This window comes from Diceros bicornis, chromosome 7 (assembly GCF_020826845.1).
Source record: "Diceros bicornis minor isolate mBicDic1 chromosome 7, mDicBic1.mat.cur, whole genome shotgun sequence".
Classification (NCBI taxonomy): domain Eukaryota; kingdom Metazoa; phylum Chordata; class Mammalia; order Perissodactyla; family Rhinocerotidae; genus Diceros; species Diceros bicornis.
In genome coordinates, this window is record NC_080746.1 from 50,588,438 (window position 1) to 50,604,729 (window position 16,292).

The 16,292-nt window shown below is 36.4% G+C and overlaps 1 long non-coding RNA gene across 1 annotated transcript in view; it reads left to right on the forward strand.

The window, feature by feature from the left end:
• LOC131408592 (uncharacterized) overlaps positions 1-16,292 on the forward strand; it is a 420,158-nt gene that overhangs the window by 103,375 nt on the left and 300,491 nt on the right. The window contains exon 3 of the long non-coding RNA XR_009220791.1: positions 3,514-3,557. This is a non-coding gene — a long non-coding RNA (uncharacterized LOC131408592). The remainder of the gene's footprint in view (positions 1-3,513; positions 3,558-16,292) is intronic.

A 16,292-nucleotide genomic window follows, 5' to 3' on the forward strand; every position in this document is an offset into this window, starting at 1 on the left:
ATTTTTGGTCAAAACCCTGCAATGGTTCCCTACTGTACTTGGAGTAAAATCCAGTCTCTTTTCAATGGCCTGCAAGGGCCTGTCTAATCAAATATCCTCCCCTCGTCTCTCCTGAGTTGGGTCTATCTCCTACCCCTTTCCCCTTCATTCACTCTATTCCAGTCACAATGGTCACCTTGCTATTTCTCAAAAAAGTCAGGCAGGTTCCAGCCCTAAAGCTTAAGTCCCAGCCTTTGTACTAGAATTCTCTTCCTGGATCAATCTTTACAGAAATAACCATCTATTTACCTCCTTCATCTCCCAATTGTTGGCTCAAATGTCAATGAGCCTACCTTCAACACCCAATTTAAAGCCACGAACTTCCTCCTCCCCTGCTCCATGTCAACTTCTACCCTGCAACCCCCAATCCCTTTATCCTACTGTACTTGGTCTTTTCTGCCTAACACTTTAAATCTTATATTATGTAATGTAATTACCTATTATGATTATTGTTTATTGTCCTTCACCCATTGTTAGAATATAAACTCAAGGAGGCAGGCTCTTAATCTGTGTTGTTCATTGTTGTATCCTAAATAACAAGGTGTGTCTGGAACATAGCAGGCACTCAATCAACATTTGTTGAACCAATGAATGAATTGCCCACTGAGACAGGGTTTCCATAGTGCATAAACTTTGGAAAAAAGACTAATGTGGTTTTCTAATGAATGCAGGATCTACAAATCACTACTTTTGTGACTTTGAGCAAATTAATGTTTAAGAGCCTCAATTTTCTCTGAAATGATGAGCAGTCTGTCAAGGTCTCATGAAACAACCTTCATTTTTGGCGGTTACATGGTTAATTGGAATTCCAACATCTGGCCTCTGCGGTACAGCCAAGAAATGGGAATGTACTAAAAGAGGGGCAATGTATAGCTTCTGACCACATGGATTCCGACTGCATTTTCCGGATCCATTTACAGCTTCTCTTACAGTGGAGAACTGCCGTTCACAATGAGCTTTCTTCCTTCCCTCCTCCACCTGCAGCCAGTTATTCTTTCTTCAGGCCGAGCATGACACAATTACTTCTCTAATTGCTAGCAGTCACTGTAGCTGGTGGAGGCAGGGGGGTAAGTTGGCTTTTAGCTAGATTTCAGGCAGCAGAGAAAGTCTGTTTTGCTGCTGCCATTCCTTGATTGGTATTATAGGTGGGCGTGGGAGAGAAGGAATGTAAGAGTTTGCTAAGGTTACAGTAACAAAGTACCATAGACTGGTTGGCTTAAACAACAGAAATTTATTTTCTTACAGTTCTGGGGTCAAGAAGTCTGAGATTGAGGTGTTATCTGGGTTGATTTCTTCTGAGGCCCCTCTCCTTGGCTTGTAGATAGCTGTCTACTCCCTGTGTCTTCACATGGTCTTTCTTCAATGTGCACTCACATCTGTCTCTGAATTTCTTCTTCTTATAAGAACACCAGTCATATTGGATTAGGGCCCGCTCTAATGACCTCATTTAACCTTTATTACATCTGTAAAGGCCCTATCTCCAAACACAGTCACATTCTGAGGTACTGGGGGTTAGGACTCCAACATTTGAACTTGAGGGGGACATATTGAGCCCATAAGTGGGAGTCATATGAATGAAGAGAATAAGAAATCCATAATTTGTGTTTGTTAAAGATGCTTCCTTAATACTTCTTTGCTCTGACAAGTGGAGCCATTCTTTGAGTATACAGGTAAAGTTACTAGGACAAGCTAGCCATTCAAAGTGAAAATACCCACTTGGAGTGTAAGTGGGTGTGTAGGTGTGTGGGTGGGTGTAGGTGTTCCCTAAATATTGAAATGCACTTTGAGGCCTACCACATAGAACCATTTTCAAAAATTCAAAAATTAATAAGTAACAGTTATAACTGTAAAATAATGGTAAGAATTCTTGTTACTAACCCCTTCTGTCACAAATATAATTGTTTCTCTTCTGCATAATGTTACCCAGTTTTGAGTTGATCCCATATTTCCAAAAAGAGTAAAATTAATATTTCTCTGAATAGCTGAGTGTGTTGACAGTTCAGTCTGTCCCCTTGTTTCTAGCAAAATTACATACAGGTTAACTAATGCTCAAATAATGAAACTGTTGCAGGGAACCCCTCGCTGCCGACTTCCAGACTGACATCAGAACTTTCTCTGGAACAATACTTTCTAGACTCATCTTTTCAACTCATTTCCAAAGGATTGTAAAGCTGGCCTGATGAATCTCTCTGGCTAACTCTAATCTGTTATTTTTCCTCGTTTAGTATTTGAACTCCCTGATCTATAAGCAAAAGTTAGGTCCCAGGAATCTCATTATCACTTAGCATAATTTTTTTAAAGCATAAATAAAAATAAACAAATAATGGTCTTCATTCTTTTAAAAATATGAGATTTCCAGGGGCCGGCCCCATGGCGTAGTGGTTAAGTACATGTGCTCCACTGCTGGTGACCCAGGTTCGGATCCCGGACGCGCACTGACACACCACTTGTCAGGCCATGCTGTGGCGGCGTTCCATATAAAGTAGAGGAAGATGGGCATGGATGTTAGCTCAGGGCCAGTCCTCCTCAGTAAAAAGAGGAGGATTGGCATGGATGTTAGCTCAGGGCTGATCTTCCTCACAAAAAAAAAATATATGAGATTTCCTATCACATTTTTAGATACCTACCTTATATGCTCAATACATTAAAAATATACTATACAAAATTTACTATATAAAAATATGCTATATAAAATATACAAAATTTACTATAAATATTAAAAATAATTACTCTGTTTGCGTCTCATATATCATCATTCTGCAGTGAGAACCCCATAGGATTTTATAGGATGATTTTAAATCACATAGCTTATCCTGAAGCTAAGGGTTCTAATTATTCAGTTCCCGTGATTCTCTATATTTCATTGTCTGCCATGTGTTAGCATTGATATTTCTGAGTTGGAACTCTCAATGTGTTTTGCCAGGAGTCATCAAACTGTGGCCTGGGGCAAAATCCTTGCTAGCTAGCTGATTTTATCAATAAAGTTTAATTGGAGCCCAGCCATACCTATTCATTTACATATATGGACTTGAGTAGTTGAGAAAGAGACTGCATGCCTATAAGGCCTAAAATATTTGCTGTCTCTAGAGAAGTTTGCCAATCCTCTTGTTATGAGAAAAAGCTACAATAAATATGACCATCTCTATTTTGATCACATCTGGTTAGACAACAATTAAGTAGGCATAGATTCTAACTAGAACTATTTTTATCCTGAATATATTTTAACCCTAGTTGATGCCTTTAAAGAATTTACTGAATTAACTTCTTTGCCATGAACTTTTAAGATCAGTTTGTACAGATTTGCCTATCTATGGAGAATCTATGGTCATTATTTTCATCGAAATAAATTTTGTCTAAATAACATGTATTTAAATAGTAGCTGTCTTATAGCTCTAACAATATGATTTCTAAGTGAAATACTCAGTTTTTATATTTTTACTTTTATATTTTAATTATTTCTCTTTATTCTTTCAGTGTCAATTGTGTTTGGATACCGGTGCTAAGATGTAAACTGACTGGTAAGTGACAACACATTTCTTAATATGATGCATTTATTTATTTATTTACTTTTTTGGGAGGAAGATCAGCCTTGAGCTAACATCCGATGCCAATCATCCTCTTTTTTGCTGAAGAAGATTGGCACTGGGCTATCATCTGTGCCCATCTTCCTCTACTTTATATGGGACGCCGACACAGCATGGCTTGACAACCGGTGTGTCGGTGCGCACCCGGGATCCAAACCTGTGAACCCCGGGCTGCCGAAGTGGAGCGTGCACACTTAAAGTTTGCGTCACCGGGCTGGACCCTGCTGCATTTTTTTAAAGTAGATATTCTGGTACCCTGGTCTTCAAAGCTAGAATATCCCTTACAGGGAGTGGAATATTCTATTATCTTCCTGCAGATGAAGTACCTAGGGAAATATTTTATCTTTTATTTATCCCTTACTGAACAGTAGGAAAGGTGGAACAGTTCAATCTGCAAAGTGGCAAAAGATAATTGAATTAAAAGATTTGGAGTGCATCTGATATTTATGTTGTCATAAATTATATTTTAAAGGAAAACAAAAGGTCCATACAAATATAGGAAAAGAGGAAAAATAGGGAAATTAACTTGAGAGAAATTATGGATTATTGGTTTCTACAAAACAATGTAATTTGGTTAGATTTTATATATATATATATATGTATATATATATATATATATATACAGTGAGGAAGATCAGGCCTGAGCTAACATCTGCCAATCCTCCTCTTTTTGTTGAGGAAGATTGGCCCTGGGCTAACATCCGTGCCCATCTTCATCCACTTTATATGGGATGCCGCCACAGCATGGCTTGACAAGCAGTGCCTTGGTGCACACCTGGGATCCCAAGTGGCCAACCCGGGGATGCCACAGTGGAGCGCGCGCGCTCTTAACTGCTTGCGCCACTGGGCCGGCCCCCTAGATTTCATATTTTTAAAATTTTCTCACACTCCATGAAAAATATGGAACGTCTCTGAAATTCTTTCTTCTCATATTTGGCTTAGAAATATGGAACTGAATGACTCATTTTTCTAGAATTTGAATGGGACGAAGTATTTAGTTTCTTTTATGCATGAAAGTAGTAAACTCTTGTCACAAAATGTTAGGTTTCCCAATATTGTAGCATGCACATTTAATACTAAAGTTTGCTAGAACTTATTAATTAGGGAGCTAATTTCAAACTAAGTGTTTTTTGAGAGCTGATTTAATGATTTTAATGGTAGTTGGTATTTTCTGTTGTTATTCATATTGCAGTCAAGTTGAAATAACCATAATTGTAAAGTCACAGGTTTTATAATAAACCAAGGGAAATCTAGTTTCTTTCCTAATAAATAATTTAGATGATCTGTGGATCTATGCTCCTTATGAATCTATGAAACTTAGCTGAAAAGCAATATCAACAGGAAGAATTTTATTCTTAAGTGTGTAGTAAATCAGATGGGTTATTCAAGAGGAATTGTTGGTGTTTGCATCTCTCTTTTACTTTATTGAATAATGCAAGATATCTTTGGAGAGTCATTGGAAATACAATTACATATAATTTTTAATTATGATTTAGAAATTGGAATTTATATTAATGTCTACCTGTGATATTTTTCTTTTAGACAGGCATCTTAGCAATATATTTTTAATCATCTCCTTTGAGAATACAAGAGGAAATATTATTACAGGAGTTGAAATAGAATATTGCCTGTTCTATACCACCTTGCTTGCTTGTTACCATTTTATAATAAAGTGATTTGTTCTCACAGCATTTCTCTCTTAAGTATTCATTTTGCAAGTGAGACAATGCTATCTGATATTACCACGGGAAAATATGATAATGTTGAGCAATTATAAAATAGATTTTAAGTATCAGTTGAGAACATGCTGAAATAAAAGAGTTATGAGTTTTTTAAAATGGCTCATGACAATCTAGAAAAATTAGAATGATAAAAGAGGAAAGGAAAGAAATTAAATCAATGAATAGAAAATATAGGAGTTGCAAAGTGAGAGATGACATGTTTGTATACATGTTATTGTATTTTTATCTATATTTTTATGTTTTTATATAAATATGCTATCTATAAAGTGAAAAGTTAGGGTGTCCGATGATATGTTTGATTGTTTAGCATATTTTAATATTAATGTTATTTTTAAAATAAAGTCTATGAGACATGTTGAAACATCTTTATTGAAAATATTTGACACAAGTATTTGTTACCTTAACCAGGCACTGTCTGGTTGGTAGTTATATTAGAAGGAACCATAATATAGGAGATTGCAGAAAAATGCTATAAAGGACCTCTTGAAATTTAGTCTAGGAAGAACTAGTCATTAACTAGCTATGTTGGTGAAACTGAACAGCCATTTAATGAGTCCAAAGAAGCAGCCTTGGGTTTTGATTCTTTCATCTCTCATTTCTCAAAAGGACAACAATTGTTAGTATCAGTATTTCTATATTTCATTTAACACTGCATTAAGGAATTCATAAGGAATTTATAAATCAATATGCTAAATCAGGAGGAAAATAATGGCTTATTTGTGGTACTGAACTGGAAACATGAGAAACTGCCTGACATGTGTGATTCAAATACTTCATATGGATGAAAGAGTACATTTAACTTTTATAGGTAAGCAGCTATTTCCCAAACAGTTATAACATGATGAATTCAAATGTCAAGAATTATTATATCAGAGGCTTGCTCCTGGGTCTAAAATTACTACCTCTTGCAATGTAAGAATTTCTAACTAGTTTGGATATTCTTTCTGATACATAAACTCTGATAAGCGAGAAAATTATTTGTCTAAAGTAATTTATTAAAATTTCCCAACTCTTACTAAAATTTGTTTTCTTAATAATGCCATGTATCAATAAAAACTCCAAAGGAATATATGACTTCACTAAAATGGTCAGCACTGTTTCAGGTTTACATTTGTCATTAAAAATTATGACTGAAGATGTAATTTGGATGTTGATACCTACTATAAACGAGTAAAAGTTTATTTGTAAGTGACATTTTGTAGTAGTATAATCTCTCATGGCTGTAAGGTCTATGAAGGCAAGTCTGGTTTACTACTGAATCCTGAGCAAAGAGAAAGTACTTGGAATATAACATACCTTAATAAATATTTATTGATTTAATAAATTAATTGGTTATATTTTTAAGAGTAAGTCTCTGGGTTAATAGTGTTATTATTATTATTATTATTTAATTATAACATATACAAAACACCATCCTTGGTTTTGGTAAAGGAACAGTATTGCATATGCTTATCAGCAAGAACTCTGGATCCAGAATTTCTGGTTGATAATTCTGTTTAATACAAAGTATATGACCTTGTGCTTCTCTGTCACATTTTCATTATCTCAAAGTACTGAGTAAGTGAATCCTTGTAATGTGCTTAGAGATGTTCCTATCACACAGTAAGCGTTGTACAGTCCTTAGTGATATTTTTATATTGTTTTCACTGTTGCTGTTAAAAATCAGACATGTCTTCTATGCCTAAGGGGTTTGTATTCTAGTAGGAGAGACAGATATAAACAAAACTAACTCTAATATAAAATATGAAACATTTCAGAAACTTGAAATAGAAAGAATACTAGGGGGCTCTTAATGAGTGAGAATTTGGAATTATTTCATGAATGAGGTAGCTTGTTAGCCTGGCCCTGAATGACTTCACATTATTGTGAAATTTCTCTGTACATTTCAGCATCAGAAAATAGCAAGGACACCGTTGAGAGGAAGATGAACAGTGGGGAGCAGTTAAGCTAAAGAGGCTTGAAGAATCAACAGAACAGCGTTAGCCCTCAATGGCTTTTAAATACGAATTAATTTACTAAATAAATATCCTGTTTAAAAAAAATCATTTTATGCCACTTCCTGATAACATTTACTCTTTAACTTGACTTTCAAGACATTCAATGTCAAGGTCCAACTCACCTCTCCAATCTTATCTTCCAACATTCTCCGCGTACCAGTCTAATTTCATGTTATGTTCCAGTCATTTTTTTGTCTCTCTTTTCCTGAACACCACTGTAGTTTTGTATGTTTTCCCTCTGCCTTGAAGTTTCTCATAGCTACTCCGGCACAGGACAAAATTCTAGCCTTCTATAACATTCTTTATTCAAATGTTATTTTCTTTATAAAACTTTCTCTGACTTTTTGTGTCATTTCAAGTTTGGCAGATAGAAACAAAACACACATACACAGCCACAACACGAGGTGGTAGATTAAATTCTCAATTTATTTAATCAAAGATAGAGAATCTTATTAGAAGTGAGTTTGGCCACCCAGAACTGGAACAGATGTAGCCTATTTCAGTGTGGATTCCCTTGACCCCAAAATCCCTAAGGGATGATGGCTGGCATGCATCTGCCAGTGGAGTAGAGTCTTTCTGATTTGAGAAGCTTAATTTCTTATTGGGCCATGATCTTTTCATAATTGGTATTTTCATTACTATCCATGAAGAATTATACATACATTATATATGCTTCCATTTAAGGGAAATATTGATTCCTGCATTCTGACCTAATCTCAGTAACAGTGAAGAGATTTCATCAAGTGGGCGAAACAGGAATATGATTCTGAGTAGTACTTGCATTGAGAGTTCCAGCACTGTAGAAAACTCATTTTTCAAATGCCTCTACACAATATTAGACCTTTCATCTTCTAGCTCCCAGAGTGTTTTCTTTCTACTATGAGCCAGGCTCCAGGTTGGGGACTGCTGACCAGTAGATAAGATACAGCCTTGTCTTCACGGAGATCACAGTACAGTAGACAACACAGATCAATAGCCATCTAATTTGAATGATAATCTGGGTCACAATAGAGGCAAGTATTGAATGCTATGAAAACATGTAAATGGGACATCTAATTCATTGTATGGGAATGAGAGGTGGGGAGAAGGTGACACCTGAGGTGTTGGGATGAGTTACCTAGGTAAAGAGGTTGGAGAGAGCATTCCAGTCAAATGGAATACCACGTTAATAATAACATGTTAATAATACCATGTTAATAATAAAATAAGGGTATAATACATTCAAAGAGCTGCATATAATTCAGAATTCTCACCTCTGCCTAACTAAGAGGACTTCTATGCTAAAGTGCATTTTTGTGCTTTAGGGTCCAACTCATAGTGCCTCCTACTTCAACAAATTGTTTTGGTGAATTACTTACTGGAGTCATATCACTGTGCTGGATGTTACATCTACAAAAAATGAATGTCTCAATCCACTGAAAATATTTTACTTAGACAATTATGTATTGTGTGTATGTGTCTGCATGTAATAGAGGGATAAATAGGTAGGTAGGTAGGTCTGTAGGTAGGTAGGTAGGTAGGTAGATAGATAGATGGATAGACAGACAGACAGAAAAAGAGACATAGAAGCATTGAGGCATCTTCTAAGGCTTCATGTCATTAAGGATAATTTGGCCAGGAGGTCACATTGCTTTTTTGTTTTCACAATCTGCACATTTCTGTAAACTTTCGTTTGAGGAATACCGCTTTTATTGGTGACATATGAGTGGTTATCTTATTGATTATAGCACATTGATTTATGTGAAATGCTTTTTTAGGCACTCGATAAATGCTTGTTGACTGACTGACGTTCACAAACATTTAAGATAAGAATGATGTATATAGTGAAGTCATTTTGCCAACAGGAAACTAACTGGGTGTCAAGATTTGTATACAGTGTAAATCATAAGGATATGAATGTCTGGCGACTGCCTAGAGGAAGCACACAGATGCACTTTTCCCAGCAACAGATACACTTTCCTGAAGCTTATGACTCAGAAAAAGGCTTCAGGCAGGACCAAACAAACAATTCTTGAGACTGCCAATAAAATAAATCCACACTATGTTTTCTATATTTCTATAGCATTATAGAGAGTCCCATGAAGCAGTGTCTACATATCATAGACATAATAGATAAGAGCACACACTTTGGAATTGGACGGTCTTGACTGGAGTTGAAACCCAGCCTTCATAGTAACCATCTGTGTTGCTTTGGACATGTCTATTAATTTCTATAAGGATTGGTTTGTATAGTAGGCTGGATAATGCCCACCCCTCCCCAAGAAGATGTACCATCTTAATCCCTGAAACCTATGAATATGTTGCATGACATACTAAAAGGGATTTTGCAGATGTGATTAAGTTAAAGGTCTTGAGATGGTGAGGTTATTCTGCATTATCTCTATGGGCCCAATGTAATCACAAGAATCCTTATAAAAGCGGAGCAGGAGAGTCAGAGTCAGAGATGGACACGAAATGACAGAAGTGGAGCTCAGAGTGATGCAGGACCATGAGCCCAAGGAATGCAGGCAGTCTCTAAAAGGTGGAAAAGGCAAGGAAACTAGTAGTTTAGTCATCTAAAAATAAGCATAATAAAGTCCTGTGTAATAAGATTTATGTGAGCATTAACTTCAATAGTCTATGTAAAAGAGCATTCAGCAACATAGATTTTCAGGATTTGAAGAATGTAGAGCCCAAGCACGCCTCCAGTGCTTGAAACTTCGCCGGGTCTACATAAATAAGCTTCCCAGTCTGCACTTGAACAAAGCATTTTGCCTTGTGAATTTACTTATTTCATAACGTTGACAGCAATTTGACTTACCGTGAGAAGGATAGTAGAACTACCAGGATTACATATATTCAGATAAGAAAGGAAAGAAGCCTTGAAAGCCTCGTGCAAGTCCATGTATTATGCTATTCAATTTCTCATATGTTATTTTAACAACAACCTTAAAAGAGGTGGCTTTTTTTCTATTGTTAAACACAGACATTGAGATTCACCTGAAAATCTGAATTTAATATAATAGGAGTGTTGAAGTGATGGCAAACTAACTCAAGAATAACTGAAAACCACAAGACAGCACTAGCACTTTGCTGGACCCAAGGACTCAAACAGTGGCATGAGGAACAGGTCTTCCTCTCATCCCATCTCTTCGCCTTGCTCTCCTTTGTGTCATCTTCCTGTACAGGTTGACTCTCACCACGTGCACAAAGCTACCCTTTGAGGCTCATATCCTACCAGCCTGACAACAGCAGTGGCAAGAAAACATCTCTTTTCTAATTATTCTGGTCAAAGTCCTGAGCCAATGATTCATGGACAAATTCAGTGGGGAGGAGGTGAATTATTTGATTGATTGGAGATGGGTTCATGCCCAAGATGAAACATCAAGGAGGTATAGGGGAGTGGTTGGAATCTATAAACCATTGGGAATATTTCAGAAATGAAATTTTTGTTAGTGTAGACGATATATCAGAAGAGAAAATGGCGCACCATTAGGATGATTTTGCAATAGTAGGTAATAGAGGATGAGGGCTGCCTTCCAGACTCACTAAACAGGGATTCTGAAGAAAAATCCAACTTTTTCCCTTATTTTGTAGTTGAAACAGGACAAAAGAGGAGAAATGACTTGTTCAAGGTCACATACCCAATTCAGATATACAATCTTTGTCTCCTGCCTTGCAGGTCTGTCTTCTCTCTTTCATTTGTTATAAAGGAAACCAACACCTAGCTGCTCAGCCTTTCTGGAGGGCAGCAGGTTTTCTTTCTAAAATTATTAGGACTTATTAAACCAGATTTGGATTCTCAAGGTCTAATTCACCATGAGTATCCTTTTTTCTCTGGTAAAACCCCTTTCTCCCAGCAAAAGACTCTTAATCACCTTTGACTTGAGACCCTTCTTCACTGAGAATCCTTGAAACCAGCTTGAGATTTATTTTTTCTAAGATCTCACATTGCTCTTGAGATTTTGGTTGAGTCCAAGGTCTAAACAATAATTTGCATTCATCCATTCAACAAATATTTACTTAATACCTACTACATGCCAGAGACTGTGCAAGGTTATGGAGACACTATGATGAATAAGATAGTTCAAGAACTCAAAAGGTTCTGAAGTTTAGTGAGGTAGGCAGAAAAGTAGACAGGAAGTAAAAATAAACCCTGACAAGCTCTATGATAGGGACAAGAGCAGGATATGATGGGAGGCAGAGGAAGGACAGCTACCTAGTGTTGCTGGAGGGGAGGGTATTGATTTGGTCGGGGAGGGCATTGAGCTAGTTGACATTTAAGTCAAGTCCCAACCCTAAAGGGCACCAAGGAATTGAAGGGGAGATGACAGGGTAAGGATGTATAACCAGGGGCATAGAATAAGCAACATTCACAAAAGTATGCGATAAAAGGGAATCTAAAACTAGTTTGATATGCCTAGGGTATAGAATGGCATTTTGGGAGTCTGGGGTAGATAGAGTTTAGAGTGGAGAGGCACAAGACTGAAGAGATGAGTAGGGGCCAAGAAGGAAGGATCTGGCAAACCATGGAAAGGAATTTGGACTATATCTGGGACATACAAGGGTTTCTAGTACAAAGGAGGAACATAATCAAACTTCTGATTTTGGAAATGGCTCTCTGACTATAAAGTAGACACTGAATTGGAGAAGGGTGAGCCTAAGACAGGAAGACCAAATAGTAGGCTGTTTACCCTAATTAAGTATGATTATGAATCAAGACTGTTAAGGTATTAATATTAATAAATATTAATATATTTACTTAAAAAATTTGTAAGCAAGAGTTGAAAATAGGATGATGTTTGAAAGTACACAGTTTGCATACTTTATCAGTATGAATTTAAACAATGTGAGTAATATTACTTACGTACCAAACATTTACATGCCTACTATGCACCAGAATATATGCTAGGGTCTGGTGATACTTTAGATTTTTAAAGTTCTTGCTCTTAGATCATCCTATCAAGGGAATATATATATATATATATATATATATATATATATATATATATATAAAACGTTATTACTACTTCATAAGTACTATAGAAGCATATCTAATAGAATGGTTAACTTATTCTTCATAGAAAGAATGGGAAAGTCTCCACAGAAATAGCAATTGAACTGGGTCTTGAAATATTTTTTCTAGAAGATAAAGAATAACAAAGATATCAGAGCCAAAACATGAATAAAATGTGTTGTCATAAAAACTTTTTTTAATATCTAATGAACAGCAAATAAACAGGTATAATGATGAAGGTGCAGAGGGTACAAGAATGATAAGGTGGTACAAAAGAGATCCCAAACAACAGACTAAAGAGTTATGATATTTTCTCTTGCAATAGGAAGCCCTCAACGTCTTAGCATGGTAGTGATGAGATCAGATCTAAATACTTGAGAGGGAACAGTGTTGGAAGTGAAGAAAGTGCATAATGTATAAAAGAGTGGCCAAATGAGTGCCAAGAGCCATTGGTCAAGAGGTCTTAGTGGTTCCTAACTTTTCAAGTTGGAAGTCCATTGTAAACATAAATTTTTTTTATTCCCACTTGGTGGTAGTTGTCCTTATGGAAACTACAGAAAATTTTATGTGCACATATGTCTCCAGAGACCTCTTATAACAGTTCTGGGGTTTCTCAGTGACCACAGTCCATGACTTAACACTGATAGAGTCAAAGATGTGGACCTGGATTAGGACGACAATGAAGTTGCAGATTGAGAATGATTCAGAAGGTAGAACTAGCAGACTCAGTGCCCCGTTAGATAGGGAGAGAAATGTTGGTGAGAAGAGGGGAAGGGGGAAGCAGAGAGAACAGTGGTGAGGTTAGAGTAGTAGTCTAGGTAAGAGATGGTGTGGCCTGGCTTAGGATAGTATTATAAAGGCACAGAGAAAGAGTCAGATTGGAAATATATTTTGAAGGTAGAACTGATAGAATTTTTGGTTGGATTTGAGTCATAAATTGTTCCGAAATTTGAGAAATGAACAACTATTATATTTTGCTTTTTCTTTGTCTGTGTATTGTAAGTTTTATTGTCTGCTTTCCCACTATAATGCAAGCTTCATATGAACAAGGATGTAGTCATTTCTCTACTTCTAATGATTGACATGTAGCATGACTCATAAGTAGGCACTAAATAACTATTTGTTGAATGAATGAATTTACCAGAACCTCTCTCCTTTCATCTTTTTTTATATGTTGGATAATGTTAGGAGTGAAGGTTCTAGAAACAGACTAGATTCAAAACTTAGTTTCAGTTCTCACTAGCTATTTAGCTCTGGGTTACTTCATCTCTCTCAACCTCAGTTTCTTCATCTATAATAATAATTTTAAAAAAGACTAGTAATAGTCCAACCTCATAAAATTCAGTTGGTGAAATAAATTAGTAAATAGAGGGCAATTAGAATAACACCTGGTAAGAGGTTAACTGTTCGAGGAATGTTGCCTATTAAAATTATTATTTGAAGGAAATCCACAGGTAAAATATGTTTGAAGCCATTATTCTACCTATGTGAAGGGATATTTTCTTTGTTAAATAATAATTACAAAGCACTTTGCACTCGAGACACTTTAACATACATTAATTACCGTTTTTAGATATTTGGGTAAATATCTAAAATATTTAGATAGTAAAATAAATAGCAGCAGCAGTGTGCTAAATCTTGTTTCTGGGTTTTACATATGTGTGGATGTGTACGTATCAGTGGTAGGACGGAAGCATAGTAGACAGAGAGAGAAATATGACTCAGAGGCCATCATTGGTTGGTTTTCAATAGTGTGATTTAAAGGTATTCTAGATTGAATTTATGTCAATTTTTAGTACTGTCTCCTATAGGAGTTTTCTCTTTTGTTTTGTTCATACCAATTTGACTGTTTCTGAGACTTTTAGTCTTGTGAGAAATGTACTGCCTGAACCCAGTGTCTCTAAATGGAACATTTATCTATGACTCTCCGTCCACGCTACATACTCCCTGCCATCCATCTCTCTGAGTACCAGGAGAGGCTTTAGAAGATTCTTTGCCCCTTTGAGAAATCGGATGACACACCTGCTATTCCTTAGAAAATGAAACTCTTGAGATAAATTTTTGATGTGCTTTCATCTTCTTTACAGTTCTCATTCCTCTAAATATGCATTGGTAAAGAAATCTTTCAAGCAGAAAGGCGAGTCACCTTACAAAGCCAGTGACTTCAAGGACAATTATTCTTCTTTGCCCTGCAGGTCATTTATTATGGATGAGAGATGATCAGCCTCACCCCATAACCAGGCTCTCTGCTATTAATACAAAGGGCTTTGAAGTTGGTTTCTGTGTGGCTGCCAACAATTCCTATGACCAATATGAAATTTTGTGACTCTGAGCAACTTTAATCCCCCATGCAAATATTTAAGTAATTCTGGTAACCTAGGGTAAGTTCCCAGAACATTAGATCTTAGAAACATAATGATATTTCAAAATCATTTTTAACTGACTGAAAAAATAATAACCGTGACATTTAATGTCTGCCAAGCATTAACCCTGAGATGTAGATATTATAATTCTAGTTTTAAAGGTAAAATAACTGGATCCTAGAGTCATTAAATATCTTGCCCAAAGTCATAAAGCCAACTTATCTTGATCTCAAACTCAGGAATATCCTCATGAAACTCAGGCCTTTTCTACTGGCCTCCTGTCTAATTACTTTAGATGGGACATGTGGGGGATGTTTTTGGTCGCAAAAGCTGTATGGATTCTGAAAATGATCACTAGACTGTCTATTGGAATGCTTGATTAAAATGCCAATGTAGATGTAGGAAAATATTAGACATCTCTTTCAAATTCAAGTTATCTCTCTGTCTTTTGTATACTGAATATTCCACCCTGAGTGCTTAATAAATATTAATTATGATAATGCTTCACAGAGTTTATTAAGAATAATATATCGCTAGCAAGTGGTTGGACTCCTCGAGAAGAGACTGTATCAATTCAATACAAGATTTTACTTTATTATAATGCAATGTAAACTGAGTAAAAAGAAGAGACACAGTAAACACTCTCCTACTGCTTTGATTATGACAAGAACAGTGTCTCTGTAGACTGGTGGCCCAATAGATGTAGCCAGCATTTACTGAACACTTTTTACATACAAAATGCTCATTTAAGCATTTTACATATGCTAAGTTTAAGTATTTGTAACAGCCCTTTGGGTAGGTATTATTATAATCTTTGTGTTCCAGATAAGGAAACAGAGGTACTGAGATTTTAAATAAATGGCCAAGCTGGCGAGAGCCCCCAGGCATTCTGACTCCAGGGTCTCACATCTAGACCACTATGCTATACTTTCTTGAATGTAAATTTGAAATTGGGAAACATCACTCATTAATCTTTTCATTCATTCATTCTTTCAAATAACCTTAATTGAGCACTGTGTGTGCCAAGCTTTATGCAAGGGGCCTGGTGGGATAAAGACCTGAATAAGCTCTTTACCTAAAAGGGGCATACAACTTCAAGTATTGTAAGGCCAAGCGAAATGAGTGTTGTAATCAAATCAAAAGAAAATAGCTGTGGGAACATGAAGGAATGTGGGGATTCATTCTGATTGAAGGACAGGAAAACGCTACACGGAAGGATGCTTTAAAGCACTGGTAAGAGGAAAACAGCATGGCTGTGAGACTGAGGGAACATCAAGGAAAAAATATGGAGGAATGACAATCCATAATGTGTTTGGAAAGTACCAAATAAACTAGCAGGGAAATAATTCCTCCTAGACTCCCTACTTATGGTCTATACTTTTGGTTTCTTTTTTTTTTTTAATTTTATTTATTTATTTTTTCCCCCAAAGCCCCAGTAGATAGTTGTATGTCATAGTTGCACATCCTTCTAGTTGCTGTATGTGGGACGCGGCCTCAACATGGCCGGACAAGCGGTACGTCTGTGCGCCCTGGGATCCGAACCTGGGCCGCCAGCAGCGGAGTGCGCACAC